Source organism: Harpia harpyja, chromosome W (assembly GCF_026419915.1).
Source record: "Harpia harpyja isolate bHarHar1 chromosome W, bHarHar1 primary haplotype, whole genome shotgun sequence".
Taxonomy (NCBI): Eukaryota; Metazoa; Chordata; class Aves; order Accipitriformes; family Accipitridae; genus Harpia; species Harpia harpyja.
This window is the reverse complement of record NC_068968.1, coordinates 5,712,626-5,726,652: the sequence shown is the minus strand read 5'-3', so window position 1 is coordinate 5,726,652 and position 14,027 is coordinate 5,712,626. Positions and strand designations below refer to the sequence as shown.

Below are 14,027 nucleotides of genomic sequence, written 5' to 3'. Positions count from 1 at the left end.
CTGTTTAATTTCTAACAGAAAAAAACTTATTTAGAACTTACACTTGGAAGAACAAAGTTAAGATCTTTGAAATCAGGTGATAACTTAACATTTTGCATTCAATACTCTATTTCCTAAGCATTGATTTCTGCATATATGCTGTGAATAGGTTTCTTTTGTACTCTTTGTGAAGCTGATGGTAAAATTAAGACTTTGAATACATGGAAAAGGAGGAGAACCTTTGCATGTTGATTGGAAGGAATTTACATCTTGACTTTTGCGGTAAGAGATGCACTGAAGCTTCCTCTCTCTCGCTCCCTCTCAGTTTATTTTTGAAAGGCCCAAGAAAAAAGGGTTGTTAACTTATCGATAGATTTATTATATGGTACAAACACACATAAAAAATTTAACATGTTAGCTAGGAAAGTATCTGATTGTTAATTGTGAGAATAAACTGACTCCCCTCGTCTTTGTTTTACACTAGGTATTTTTTGCTAGCTCGTACCAATCCAGATCCAAAAGCTCCTGCAAGCAAAGCCTTTACTGGATTCATTGTGGAAGCAAACAGCCCTGGAATCCAAATTGGAAGAAAGGTGAAGAGTATACCTCTTATTTGACAAGCCGGGAATTATTATTCGCTGCTAAACCAATAATGCAACAAATTGCCATTAAAGAAAAAAGACTGTGAAGCAACTGAACATTTTCAATGATCTTTTCATTTTCACAGCATACAGAAGCTATTCATAAGACATACTTAATAATTATATTTTTATTCATTCAGATAAGGAACTATGCAGAATGGTCTAAAGTAAGGTGACTTTGCACAGCTGCAAAAGAATGTTTGAGAACCATTTAATCGACAAGTGCCAATTAATGTGAACTAGCATGCCTTGAAAGTGTAAGAAGCAAGGTGGAAAACTTTAACCATAAACACACAGTGTGCTTTAATTTTAGCTCCTCCTGCTCAAGGAACAGGCCTCGGAGACACTGGTGCTATTCTCTTTTGGCGGGGGGCGGGGAGGGAAGAAAGAAAACAAAGAAAGTACTAAAGAAAGTACTGGTTTTAGTAGCAGGCAAAACTAGATGTTAAACATTAGGAAAGGAATCTGAAAACTTGAAAATCTCATTTATTTGTTTGTTTGTTTGTTTGTAGTACAGCTGTATTCTACTACTGCCTGCATGTTAGGTTCTTTACTTTTTCCTCTCCCATCTCAAAGGATATAGATGAACTAGAAAAAGACCAATGAGTGATTACAGCTACAGAATTGATTTCACATACAGAGAAAGTAAATGTCCAGCTGTGACAAATTAAGGGCATGCTGGTCTGTAAATGCAAAACTGTCATTTGTTGTAGATATGGTGATTTTTAGATAAAAATGAAGTGTTTGGGGGAGGGGGGAAAGGCTTATTGTATGCTTTGAGTAAACTAAAGAATGAAAATGTGTTGTACCTTGGAAGAATCCAATTTAGTTGCACCTCTGTAAACTTCCCTTTTCAGGAAATGAATATGGGTCAGCACTGCTCTGATACCAGAGGTATTGTCTTTGAAGATGTACGAGTTCCAAAAGAAAATGTATTAATAGCTGAGGGAGCTGGCTTTAAAATCACAATGGGAGCTTCTGATAAGACCAGACCACCCGTAAGTATCAGAAATAAGTTACTTAAAAAATACAATAGGCATTTCTGATTTTCATTCTGTGCTATATTTAATTCAGGTAGCAGCTGGTGCTGTTGGGTTAGCAAAAAGAGCACTCGATGAAGCTACTAAATATGCTTTGGAGAGGAAAACCTTTGGGAAACCAATTGTTGAAGTAAGTTAAATATATAAAAATAAATATATCAAAACCCTATGTTTTCATACCAGATGTACTACTAGTGCGTTTTCAAGGTTGTTCCTCGACATTTAGGACATCCGATTGATTATATCTCTGCCATTGCTTGGGTTTTCAAGTATACGGCTCAGCACTATCTATCTAAGTAAATCTAGCTATGCAGTAACTCCTGGGATTCTTCTAGAACTTACTGATGATAACAGTAAAATCACAAAGAAAACTCCACCCAAACCCCTGAAACGCATGTACTGTCAGGACAGACTTAAGTTCTTTGACTCTAATGAACAGGGATTTTCAGGGAAGGAAAAAACCTCTGTGAGGTACATGAAACAAGACTCACAGTATTAATATGAATAGAAAACATTGCCAATCACACCGCTTAGCAGGTTTTAAGAAATACGAATAAACAGCAAGCTAAGTACAGATCTCATGAAAAGTAAAGCACAACTTCATAATTCAATACTTAATCCCTGTGCCTAAGTGGATTTTAGAATTAAAAACTTGAAAATCTAATTCAACATTGTTTTAGGGTGGTTTCGAGGATTCCCGAGAAGGCGAACACACACACACTGACTATAAGGGGAAAAAGCAAGCATTTATTAACTACAGATGTGCGTTATGCTAAGGGTATCTTGTAAAGCAAGTTAACATACCAACCCGAGGACTGTAAGGAAGATGGACCATCCGTACATTCTTGTGCCGTCTTGCGCCGCGAGCTCAGCCCAGCAATCGGTAGGTGTCAGCTTTACGTGGGCGTCCCCACGGAGGCAACAGTGGCCTCGCCGTACACCAGCCCGATGCTCTTCGGAAAAATCCCGGTATTTATACATTTGCAGAGGAACGGGTTTCGGCACACATGGCCAGCGGGTGCCAAAACACGCCTCGGTTGTAACATAGGGAGCCTATGACGCATGCGCTCGCTGGCCAGGTGCGCTGCACGAGCCATAGCCACCCTGTCTATTGGTTCATGGGCTTTGTACATGCAGCATATTGTCATCATCCAGCAGTCACGCGCCAATCATGCACACAGCTGTGCTGTGCAACAGCCTGCTGCCCGTCCTCCCCCAGTATTGCTCAGCTCTCTTATCTCTGTGGTCAGCATTCCAAGCAACAGGCAACAAACCATCCATTTTCTGTGCTGACTGCATTTTCCTCGGCTATCTACCTCTCCCCCAGTGTTCATCCACGGACCAAAATGCCACCTTTTAACCCATCTGTATACAAACATACAGTTGAGAACCTGATCCAAATTATGGAGAATTCCTCAAGTACAATTTCCTGAGTGTGTTGGATTTGCAAATTAAGAAATTAAGATGACTATATTCTTCTTGGATGTCATAGAATTTTAAGCTGGCAATGTTAACTTGGTTTACTTCATCATTCGTAGCACCAAGTGGTGTCTTTCATGCTTGCTGAAATGGCAATGAAAGTGGAACTGGCTAGGATGGTTTACCAAAGAGCTGCATGGGAAGTCGATGCTGGTCGCAGGAGTACCTACTACGCTTCCATTGCAAAGACATTCGCAGGTGATGTTGCAAACCAAGTAGCTACAGATGCAGTGCAGATTTCTGGAGGAAATAGATTTAATACTGAATATCCTGTAGAAAAACTCATGAGAGATGCTAAAAACTACCAGGTGAGTAAAAGAGAGAATGTGTGTTACAGACGCATGCACAACCAAATCCAACAGGTGTTAAAGCTCAGATTCATTCTTCAGTAAAAGTTAGTTAGAACTCCAGTAACAGTAGTGAACTACAGGCTCAATGGTGTAAGGGGAATTAGTACTACACAGGTGACTTAAGAATCCTTGAGATTTAAAGTGATGACTCAAAATGCGCATATCACTCACCTACAAGCTGAGGGCTCTCTCCCTTGAGGAGTTACCTCGGGCGGTGCCCCGACCCAAGGGGGAGTCCCCGACTGCAGACCTGCTGCTCCGAGGAGGACTGACTCCAACATGTCCTCTAGTGGGACCCCGTTTATATCCTTGTCAAATCTGATCTGTGGTCACTTAATCCCTATTGGCCAAGAAAGTCACCTCAGTGTACCTGGCACGTCTTGATTGGCCAGTTCAAATTTCAACCTGCAGCCTCTAGGGTTTCGGTTTATTTTAACTCTTCTGCCTGCCTGGAGAAGTTTCGTTTCTGACTGGGGGGGAAGTCTACTGCCACACCTGCAAAGGAGAATGTCGTGGTTTAACCCCAGCCAGCAACTAAACACCACGCAGCCGCTCACTCACTCCCCCCCACCCAGTGGGATGGGGGAGAAAATCGGGAAAAGAAGCAAAACCCGTGGGTTGAGATAAGAACGGTTTAATAGAACAGAAAAGAAGAAACTAATAATGATAATGATAACACTAATAAAATGACAACAGTAATAATGAAAGGATTGGAATGTACAAATGATGCGCAGTGCAATTGCTCACCACCTGCCGACCGACACCCAGCCAGTCCCCGAGCGGCGATTCCCTGCCCCCACTTCCCAGTTCCTATACTAGATGGGACGTCACATGGTATGGAATACCCCGTTGGCCACTTTGGGTCAGCTGCCCTGGCTGTGTCCTGTGCCAACTTCTTGTGCCCCTCCAGCTTTTCTTGCTGGCTGGGCATGAGAAGCTGAAAAATCCTTGACTTTAGTCTAAACACTACTGAGCAACAACTGAAAACATCAGTGTTATCAACATTCTTCACATACTGAACTCAAAACATAGCACTGTACCAGCTACTAGGAAGACAGTTAACTATCCCAGCTGAAACCAGGACAGTATCCACCCCTTATTCTATACCATTGACGTCATGCTCAGTTCCCATACCTTTAGTTACATCCTGATCAATCATCATCACCTTTCCATCCCTTTAAGACATATGAACAATGATATATATATATATGTATACACACACAGAGATATCATTCCTTTAGTTCATGGGTCATGTTCATAAAATGTTCATTGAGTTCATTTAGCTCCTGACTCTGGGCTCCATCTGTCATACCAGTCTTTCTGGGCAGGAGGGATGGTGCAAAGTCCTCTCAGTCGGTAGAGCAGAACTGGGCTTCAGTGCGGTGTGGCGAGTGGGTGACATTTGGCGCAGCAGGAGGATGGTGTGCACCATTGGATTGTTGCATGCTGGAGTCAGTTCTGGTTCCATCACTACTGCGCTTTGCTCAGTTTTATCACAGTTCTTTCTTGCCTGATCTAAGTGATTCTTACTATGTGGGATACTTGGAAAGTAATGGGCACATAGTGAACAATCCAGACTCGATAGAATTGATCAATTTGTGAGCCAAGGATGTTTTGTAGGCAGCAGGCTTCAAGGACGCTTTGCTTGTGGACACATATTTAGCTAACGGTAGTAAGAGCATTCCAGACGCCTTTAGAAGGCCTTGAACAGAATAAACAAGAAGACAAAAAAAGAAAGATACCAATTAGAAGAACACAGGAGCGCATTCCACAATAAAGGGAACTTGGCACAAAGAACCTCAATTCGGCAGCTTATCTTGACCAATTAGACTGAGACAAGTTTCGCATGTTTTAGTTAATACAACCAATTATGCCTTATGTTTATGCGTGTGTACAGTGTTGATATAACCAATCATTAGGTGTAACTAGGCACGTGGACAGCTCATGCTAACCAATCTCTAATTTGCTTATGCGTGAACAGTAACTAGAATGAACATATAAACCGAGCTATCTTGGCAATAAAGTGGCATCTGCTTGATCATATTGATTGTGTGCAGTGTCCGTGACTTCCGCGTCAACATTACTATAGTACTATGGATATAGCATATAACAATTATAGTAAGGATAACATACAGTAGCAGGGTTATATAGCAACTAATATCATACAGTTTAATTCTGGCTATTCTCGCCTAAAATCAAATCCCCTTGAGGCACGCATCGGACTTCCCCATCTTTTCGCATCACCCACCAAGTGCACCCAGGCCCTTGAGCAAAAGCAATCCCACGAATGGGTTTACCTTTGCCTGAGGCAGGAGTAACCCAGACTGTCTTCCCTAACATATTTTTTATGTGCACTACAGGGACTTTATCCCCTTCTACAGTACGTAAAAATTCTGACTGGGCAGGACCACCCCGATTGGCAGATCCTCTGCTGTTGACTAACCAGGTGGCTTTTGCTAAATGTGTATCCCAATGTTTGAAAGTTCCAAACCCCATTGCTCTCAATGTAGTCTTTAACAGTCCATTGTATCGCTCAATTTTCCCGGAGGCTGGTGCATGATAGGGGATATGATACACCCACTCAATGCCATGCTCTTTGGCCCAGGTGTCTATGAGGTTGTTTCGGAAATGAGTCCCGTTGTCTGACTCGATTCGTTCTGGGGTGCCATGTCGCCACAAGACCTGCTTTTCAAGGCCCAGGATAGTGTTCCGGGTGGTGGCATAGGATACAGAATATGTTTCCAGCCACCCGGTGGTTGCTTCCACCATTGTGAGCACATGGCACTTGCCTTGGCAAGTTTGTGGGAGTGTGATATAGTCAATCTGCCAGGCTTCCCCATATTTATATTTCAGCCATCGCCCTCCATACCACAGGGGCTTTAACAGCTTGGCTTCCTTGATTGCAGCACATGTTTCACATTCATGGATAACCTGTGCGATAGTGTCCATGGTCAAGTCCACCCCTCGGTCACGAGCCCATCTATATGTTGCATCTCTTCCCTGATGGCCTGAGGTGTCATGGGCCCACTGAGCCATAAATAGCTCACCCTTATGTTGCCAGTCCAGGTCCACCTGAGCCACTTCAATCTTGGCGGCCTGATCTGGCTCCTGGTTGTTTTGATGTTTTTCAGTGGCCCAACTCTTGGGTACATGAGCATCTACGTGACGTACTTTTACAACCAGATTCTCTAGCGGAACAGCAATATCTTGCCACAGTGCGGCCGCCCAGATGGGTTTACCTCTGCGCTGCCAGTTGCTCTGCTTCCATTGCTGTAGCCACCCCCACAGGGCATTTGCCACCATCCATGAGTCAGTATAGAGATAGAGCACTGGCCACTTTTCTCTTTCAGCAATATCTAATGCTAGCTGGATGGCTTTCACCTCTGCAAACTGACTCGATTCACCTTCTCCTTCAGCAGTTTCTGCAACTTGTCGTGTAGGACTCCATATGGCAGCTTTCCACCTCCGATGCTTTCCCACGATGCAACAGGATCCGTCAGTGAACAGGGCATATTGCCTCTCATTTTCTGGCAGTTTATTATACAGTGGGGCCTCTTCAGCACATGCCACCTCCTCCTCTGGTGACATTCCAAAATCTTTGCCTTCTGGCCAGTCTGTGATCACTTCCACAATTCCTGGGCGACTGGTGTTTCCTATGCGAGCCCGTTGTGTGATCAGTGCAATCCACTTACTCCACATGGTGTCAGTCGTGTGATGTGTAGAGGAGACCCTCCCTTTGAACATCCAGCCCAGCACTGGCAGTCGGGGTGCTAAGAGGAGCTGTGTTTCAGTACCAACCACTTCTGAGGCAGCTTGAACTCCTTCACATGCTGCCAATATCTCTTTTCCAGTTGGAGTATAGCGAGCCTTGTATCCTCGATATCCTCGACTCCAAAACCCCAGGGGTCGGCCTCGGGTCTCCCCAGGTGCTGGCCTCGGGTCTCCCCAGGTGCTTTCTGCCAGAGATTCCAGGTAGGGCCATTCTCCCCGGCTGCGGTGTAGAGCACATTTTTAACATCTTGTCCTGCCCGGACTGGTCCAAGGGCTACTGCGTGAACAATCTCCCATTTACTTTGTTCAAAGGCTTGTTGTTGCTCAGGGCCCCATTTAAAATCATTCTTCTTCCGGGTCACTTGATGGAGAGGGCTTACAATCAGACTGTAATTTGGAATATGCATGCTCCAAAACCCCACGACACCTAGAGAAGGCCTGTGTTTCCTTTTTATTAGTTGGTGGAGACATAGCTGCTATTTTGTTGATCACGTCCATTGGGATCTGACGACGTTCATCTTGCCATTTTATTCCTAAAAACTGGATCTCCCGTGCAGGTCCCTTGACCTTACTTTCTTTTATGGCAAAACCGGCTTTCAGAAGGATTTGGATTATTTTCTTCCCTTTCTCAAAGACTTCTTCTGCTGTGTTGCCCCATACGATGATGTCATCAATGTATTGCAGGTGTTCCAGAGCTTCACCTTTTTCCAGTGCAGCCTGGATCAGTCCATGGCAAATGGTGGGGCTGTGTTTCCACCCCTGGGGCAATCGATTCCAAGTGTACTGGACACCCCTCCAAGTAAAGGCAAATTGTGGACGACACTCTGCTGCCAGAGGGATTGAGAAAAACGCATTAGCAATGTCAATTGTAGCATACCACTTGGCTGCCTTTGACTCTAGTTCGTATTGAAGTTCTAGCATATCTGGAACGGCAGCACTCAGCGATGGCGTAACTTCATTCAGGCCACAATAGTCAACTGTTAGTCTCCACTCCCCATTAGACTTTCGCACTGGCCATATGGGACTATTAAAGGGTGAGTGAGTTTTGCTGATCACTCCTTGGCTCTCCAGTTGGCGAATCAACTTGTGGATGGGAATCAGAAAGTCTCGGTTGGTGCGATATTGCCGCCGGTGCACCGTCGTGGTAGCAACTGGCACTTGTTGTTCTTCAACCCTCAGCAACCCCACACTCGAAGGGTCTTGAGAGAGACCAGGCAGGGTAGACAGCTGTTCCGTGCCCTCCGTCTCCAAGGCAGCTATACCAAAAGCCCATTGATACCCCTTTGGGTCCTTAAAATACCCTCTCCTGAGATAGTCTATGCCAAGGATGCACGGAGCCTCTGGACCAGTCACAATGGGGTGTTTCTGCCATTCATTCCCAGTTAGGCTTACTTCAGCTTCCAATACAGTTAACTCTTGGGATCCCCCTGTCACACCAGAAATACAGATGGGTTCTGCCCCTTTATAACTTGATGGCATTAGAGTACACTGTGCACCGGTGTCTACTAGAGCCTTATACTCCTGTGGGTCTAACGTGCCAGGCCATTGAATCCACACAGTCCAATAGACCCGGTTATCCCTTTCCTCCACCTGGCTGGAGGCAGGGCCCCTCTAATTCTGGCCAGAGTATCCAGTATTCACTTCTCGTAAAATTGGCTCAGAAGTCCCTTCAAGAGGATCAGAGGCAAGATCAGCCCTTCTACTCTGTTTGGAAACTGGAGCGGCATTTTTCCTGATAGAATCCCCTTTTGTGGTGTTTTTTCCTCGCAGCTCACATACCCGTGCATTTAGGACCGAGGTAGGTTTTCCATCCCATTTCCTCATGTCCTCTCCATGATCACATAAGTAAAACCACAGGGCACCTCGCGGTGTGTACCTTCTATATTCTCTCTCTTGGGCAGAGGAACGCTCACTCCTAATAGCTGAGACATTGGTACTTACAGGTGGGGAATAGGACATCTCCACTTTGAATTGCTGGAAATCCTCGGACAGCTTCTCCACAGCCGAAATGCAGGCTTGTAGGGAGAAAGAGAGATTTTTTTCGTATTGACGGAGTTGGCGAGCCACTTCATCCACTGTCGGTGCCTCTTCGTCTTTCCAGGTCATTATTGCCAGTGAGTTGGCATAGGACGATGGTGCGCTCCGTACAAACTTCCGCCACATGGGTCGTGTGCATTGGACTTCGTCTGGATCTTTGGGTAATTGTGGGTTGTCTGGGTCATAATGAATCGTCTCTAGCACAGCTAATTCCCTCAGATATTGGATACCTTTTTCCATGGTTGTCCACTTGCTTGATTGACATATAACATCTTCCTTAAAGGGGTACCTTTCCTTCACACTTGACAGGAGTCGCCTCCAGAGGCTGAGGGCTTGTGTCCCTCTTCCAATTGCCTTGTCAATGCCACCTTCCCTGGCAAGCGATCCCAGCTGCTTGGCTTCCCTACCTTCTAATTCCAAGCTATTAGCCCCATTGTCCCAGCATCGGAGGAGCCAGGTGATAATATGCTCACCTATATGGTGGCCAAAATCTTTTCGCATATCCTGCAGCTCACTCAAGGATAGGGACCGGGTTATTACCTCTGGTTCTGCCTCTTCCTCCTGTTCCCGTGATGACCCTGGTTCGCCTTCATCCTTCGCTAAGCGAACTGATTTTTTTGTATATTTCTTTTTCTGTACGGGGGCAACTGATACTGGTGCAGGTTGGTCCGCTGGTTCAGTTGCAGTACCGCTTGCCGGGTCTTGGATATCCGCAGTGTCTGTTGCCCAGGTTTGGGTAGCCACAGTGCTCGTTGCCGGGGCTGGAGGGGCCGCAGTGCCCATTGCCGAGGTTTGGGTAGCCACAGTGCTCGTCGCCGGGGCTGGAGGGGCCACAGTGCCCGTTGCCGAGGTTTGAGTGACCGCAGTGCTCATCGTTTTGTTGTTAGGTCCAGAGACCTTCTCTTCCCCTTGAGGGTACTGAGTGGTGTCGAACAGGGCTCGATAGGCATGGGCCAGGCCCCAGCACGTTGCAGTGATTTGTATCTCTCTGGAGCTGCCGGGGTGACAGCATACCTTTTCCAAATATTTTACTAGTTCTTCTGGATTCTGCACTTGTTCAGGGGTGAATTTCCAAAACATTGGAGGTGCCCACTTTTCTAGGTACTTGCCCATACTACCCCACACACCCTGCCACTCATAATTATCCAGTCTCGGGGCAGATCTCTGGGTGATTTTCTTAAATAGTTGTTTAACCTTAAACAAGAGCTGAACCACATTCAGGAGCATGCTAGTTCCTAGCAGTAGGGCTAGGACCATGCTGGTCCCAACATCCCAAGAGTATTCAAATTTTTCAAAATTCTCAAACACCATTGTAACTGGACTGAAGGAGAAAGGAGAGGGGAAGAAAGGTACCCCACCCATAGACTGGTTTTCCAAGGAGGAAAGGTAAATGGTATAATTATTAATAGTTTCCCACACATGGCTCCCGAAGTATAGAGGTGACAATGCTGAGTGCAAGTACCGGATTAATCCCACAGCCGACGACTTTATCATACCATAAACCAGTGTTATACAATACATCAAAGCAAAAACCTTAATCCACCTCCCACGGATTATAAGCAGCAGAACAGGGACTACATACAGCAAGCGAGGTGATACATAACAGAACTTTAAAAACCAGAGCAACAACTCTAAGAACACATAAATCAACATAATGACCAGCGACTATTAGACCGATATAATGAATGCTTATAACAAATTTGTTTTTACAAGCTCTGGTCAGGTTTGTCGTTATCTCAACCCTTCGGGCCCCACGTTGGGCGCCAAAAAGGACTGTCGTGGTTTAACCCCAGCCAGCAACTAAAAACCACACAGCTGCTCACTCACTCCCCCCCACCCAGTGGGATGGGGGAGAAAATCGGGAAAAGAAGTAAAACTCGTGGGTTGAGATAAGAACGGTTTAATAGAACAGAAAAGAAGAAACTAATAATGATAATGATAACACTAATAAAATGACAACAGCAATAATGAAAGGATTGGAATGTACAAATGATGCGCAGTGCAATTGCTCACCACCCGCCGACCGACACCCAGCTAGTCCCCGAGCGACGATTCCCCACCCCCCCTTCCCAGTTCCTATACTAGATGGGACGTCACATGGTATGGAATACCCCATTGGCCACTTTGGGTCAGCTGCCCTGGCTGTGTCCTGTGCCAACTTCTTGTGCCCCTCCAGCTTTTCTCACTGGCTGGGCATGAGAAGCTGAAAAATCCTTGACATTAGTCTAAACACTACTGAGCAACAACTGAAAACATCAGTGTTATCAACATTCTTCGCATACTGAACTCAAAACATAGCACTGTACCAGCTACTAGGAAGACAGTTAACTCTATCCCAGCTGAAACCAGGACAGAGAAAAATCATCTTGGGTAGCTGCCTTGGAGGAGTCTGGGGCTGCCACCTGGAATCTGAGGTCCCTATAAGAAAAGGCTAAAAGCCTCTGGGAGTTACTGGGAGGTGTAACAGGGGGATCCTGGAGGGGATAGCTTCCTCCAAAAAAGAAAAACCCTCAAGGGTAGCTTCCTTGGAGGAGTCTGGGGCTGATAATGAGATCTTAGGTACGTAAAGCAGAGGTCAAAAGACTCTGGGAGATGCCTGGGAGGAGTCTTGGGTGGATCCTGGAGAGGAGATCTTCCTCAAAAATAGAAAAATCATCTTGGGTAGCTGCCTTGGAGGAGTCTGGGGCTGCCACCTGGAATCTGAGGTCCCTATAAGAAAAGGTCAAAAGCCTCTGGGAGTTGCTGGGAGGAATCACAGGTGGATCCTGGAGTGGAGAGCTTCCTCCACAATAGAAAAATTATCTTGGGTAGCTTCCTTGGAGCAGTCTGCGCTGCTACCTGACATTTTAGGTACGTAAAGCAGATGTCAAAAGATTCCGTGAGATGCCTGGGAGGAGTCTCGGCTGGATCCCAGAGGAAAGAGCTTCCTCCAAAGTTGAAAAATCATCTTGGATAGCTGCCTTGAAGAAGTCTGGGGCTGCTACCTGGGATCTCAGGTCCCTAAAAGGGAGGTCAAAAGCCTCTGGGAGTTGCTGGGAGGAGTCACAGGTGGATCCCGGAGGGGAGAGCTTCCTCCAAAAAAGAAATAACCTCAAGGGTAGCTTCCTTGGAGGAGTCTGGGGCTGATACCTGAGATCTTAGGTACATAAAGCAGAGGACAAAACACTCTGGGAGATGCCTGGGAGGAGTCTCAGGTGGCTGTCGGAGTTGAGGGTTTTATCTAAAGGAGAAAAAAATATCTCAGGTTACTTACTTGGAGGAGTCTGGGGCAGGTAGCTGGGATCTCTGGTCCCGAACGCAGAGGTCAAAAGGTGTGGGAAATGCCTGGGAGGAGTCACAGGTGGATCCCGGAGGGGAGAGCTGCCTGCAAAGGAGAAAAATCATCTTGGGTAGCTGCCTTGGAGGAGTCTGGGGCTGCTACCTGAATTGTTACATAGGTAAAGCAGAGGCCAAAAGACTCTGGGAGACGCCTGGGAGGAGTCTCGGGTGGATCCTGAAGAGGAGAGCTTCCTCCAAAGGAGAAAAATCATCTTGGCTAACCGCCTTGAAGAAATCTGGGGCTGGGCATCCCCTGGGAGGCGTGACCAGCTTCTGGGACGAGGAGGCAGGTCTTGCTCACGTGCTCAGGGAATATCTGATATCTGATCGCCAGCTCTGGGGTCAGGAAGGAATTTTCCCCCGGGGCAGACTGGCACTGGGCCCCGGGGGTTTTTTGCCTTCCTCTGCAGCACTGAGCAGGACCACTTTTCAGGGCTCCTTTGGGCCACTGTGGCTAGGTGCCCACTGCTCATGCTCCACGAAGGTGGCCCTCGTGTGTGGACACATATTTAGCTAACGGTCGCAAGAGCATTCCAGATGCCTTTAGAAGGCCTTGAACAGAATAAACAAGAAGACAAAAAAAGAAAAATACCAATTAGAAGAACACAGGTGCGCATTCCACGATAAAGGGAACTTGGCACAAAGAACCTCAATTCGGCAGTTTATCTTGACCAATTAGACTGAGACAAGTGTCGCATGTTTTAGTTAGTATAACCAATTATGCCTTATGTTTATGCGCGTGTACAGCGTTGATATAACCAATCATTAAGTGTAACTAGGCGCGTGGACAATGTGTGAATAATGTGTGTAACCAATAGTAAAATAGCTAAACGCATGTACGGATGTAACCAATGTATAAAAATTATGTCTGATGCTCTAGTAAAGGGTCTTCAACTATGATCATGTTGATCTGTCGTTGAGTCCATGATTATGCTCCCGCAATTGGCGCCCGAACAGGGACCCCCAAATTCTGCGCTACGTTTGGAGAACGAACGGCAGGATAAGAGGAAGACGGGAGGATCCCAACCGAAAGACCGGCTGCCCCGGCTGGTGTGCCCATAGAGGCAGATAAGACAGCGCTGCTGTTTTTTCGCCCGTCGAGGTGAGGACTCGCCCGTAAAGGAGGTGAGCAGTCGGGGGAGGAGATGGGGTCTACACTTTCCACAGAAGAAGCAGTAGTTAAGCTCCTCCAACATATACTCTCAAAGAGAGGCATAAAATATGATGAAGCTTGTTTAAAGTGGCTTTTACAATGGAGCAAGGACAGAAACCTTTTAATTAGTGTGGGTACAGCTTTTGAGCTTAGTACCTGGGAAGCTATCGGAACCTCCCTATGGGATGAAATTAGTGACGGGTCTAAAGAAGTTAAAGGTCTTGCAACTTTATGGAAAGTAATTAAGACAACTCTGCAA

At 46.0% G+C, this 14,027-nt stretch overlaps 1 long non-coding RNA gene across 1 annotated transcript; it reads left to right on the top strand.

The window, feature by feature from the left end:
* Positions 1 to 462: 462 nt before the first annotated feature.
* On the top strand, positions 463 to 1,805 carry LOC128136114 (uncharacterized). The gene is made up of 3 exons (XR_008233259.1): positions 463 to 572; positions 1,478 to 1,618; positions 1,695 to 1,805. It is a non-coding gene; the product is annotated as an uncharacterized LOC128136114 (long non-coding RNA).
* Positions 1,806 to 14,027: the final 12,222 nt, after the last annotated feature.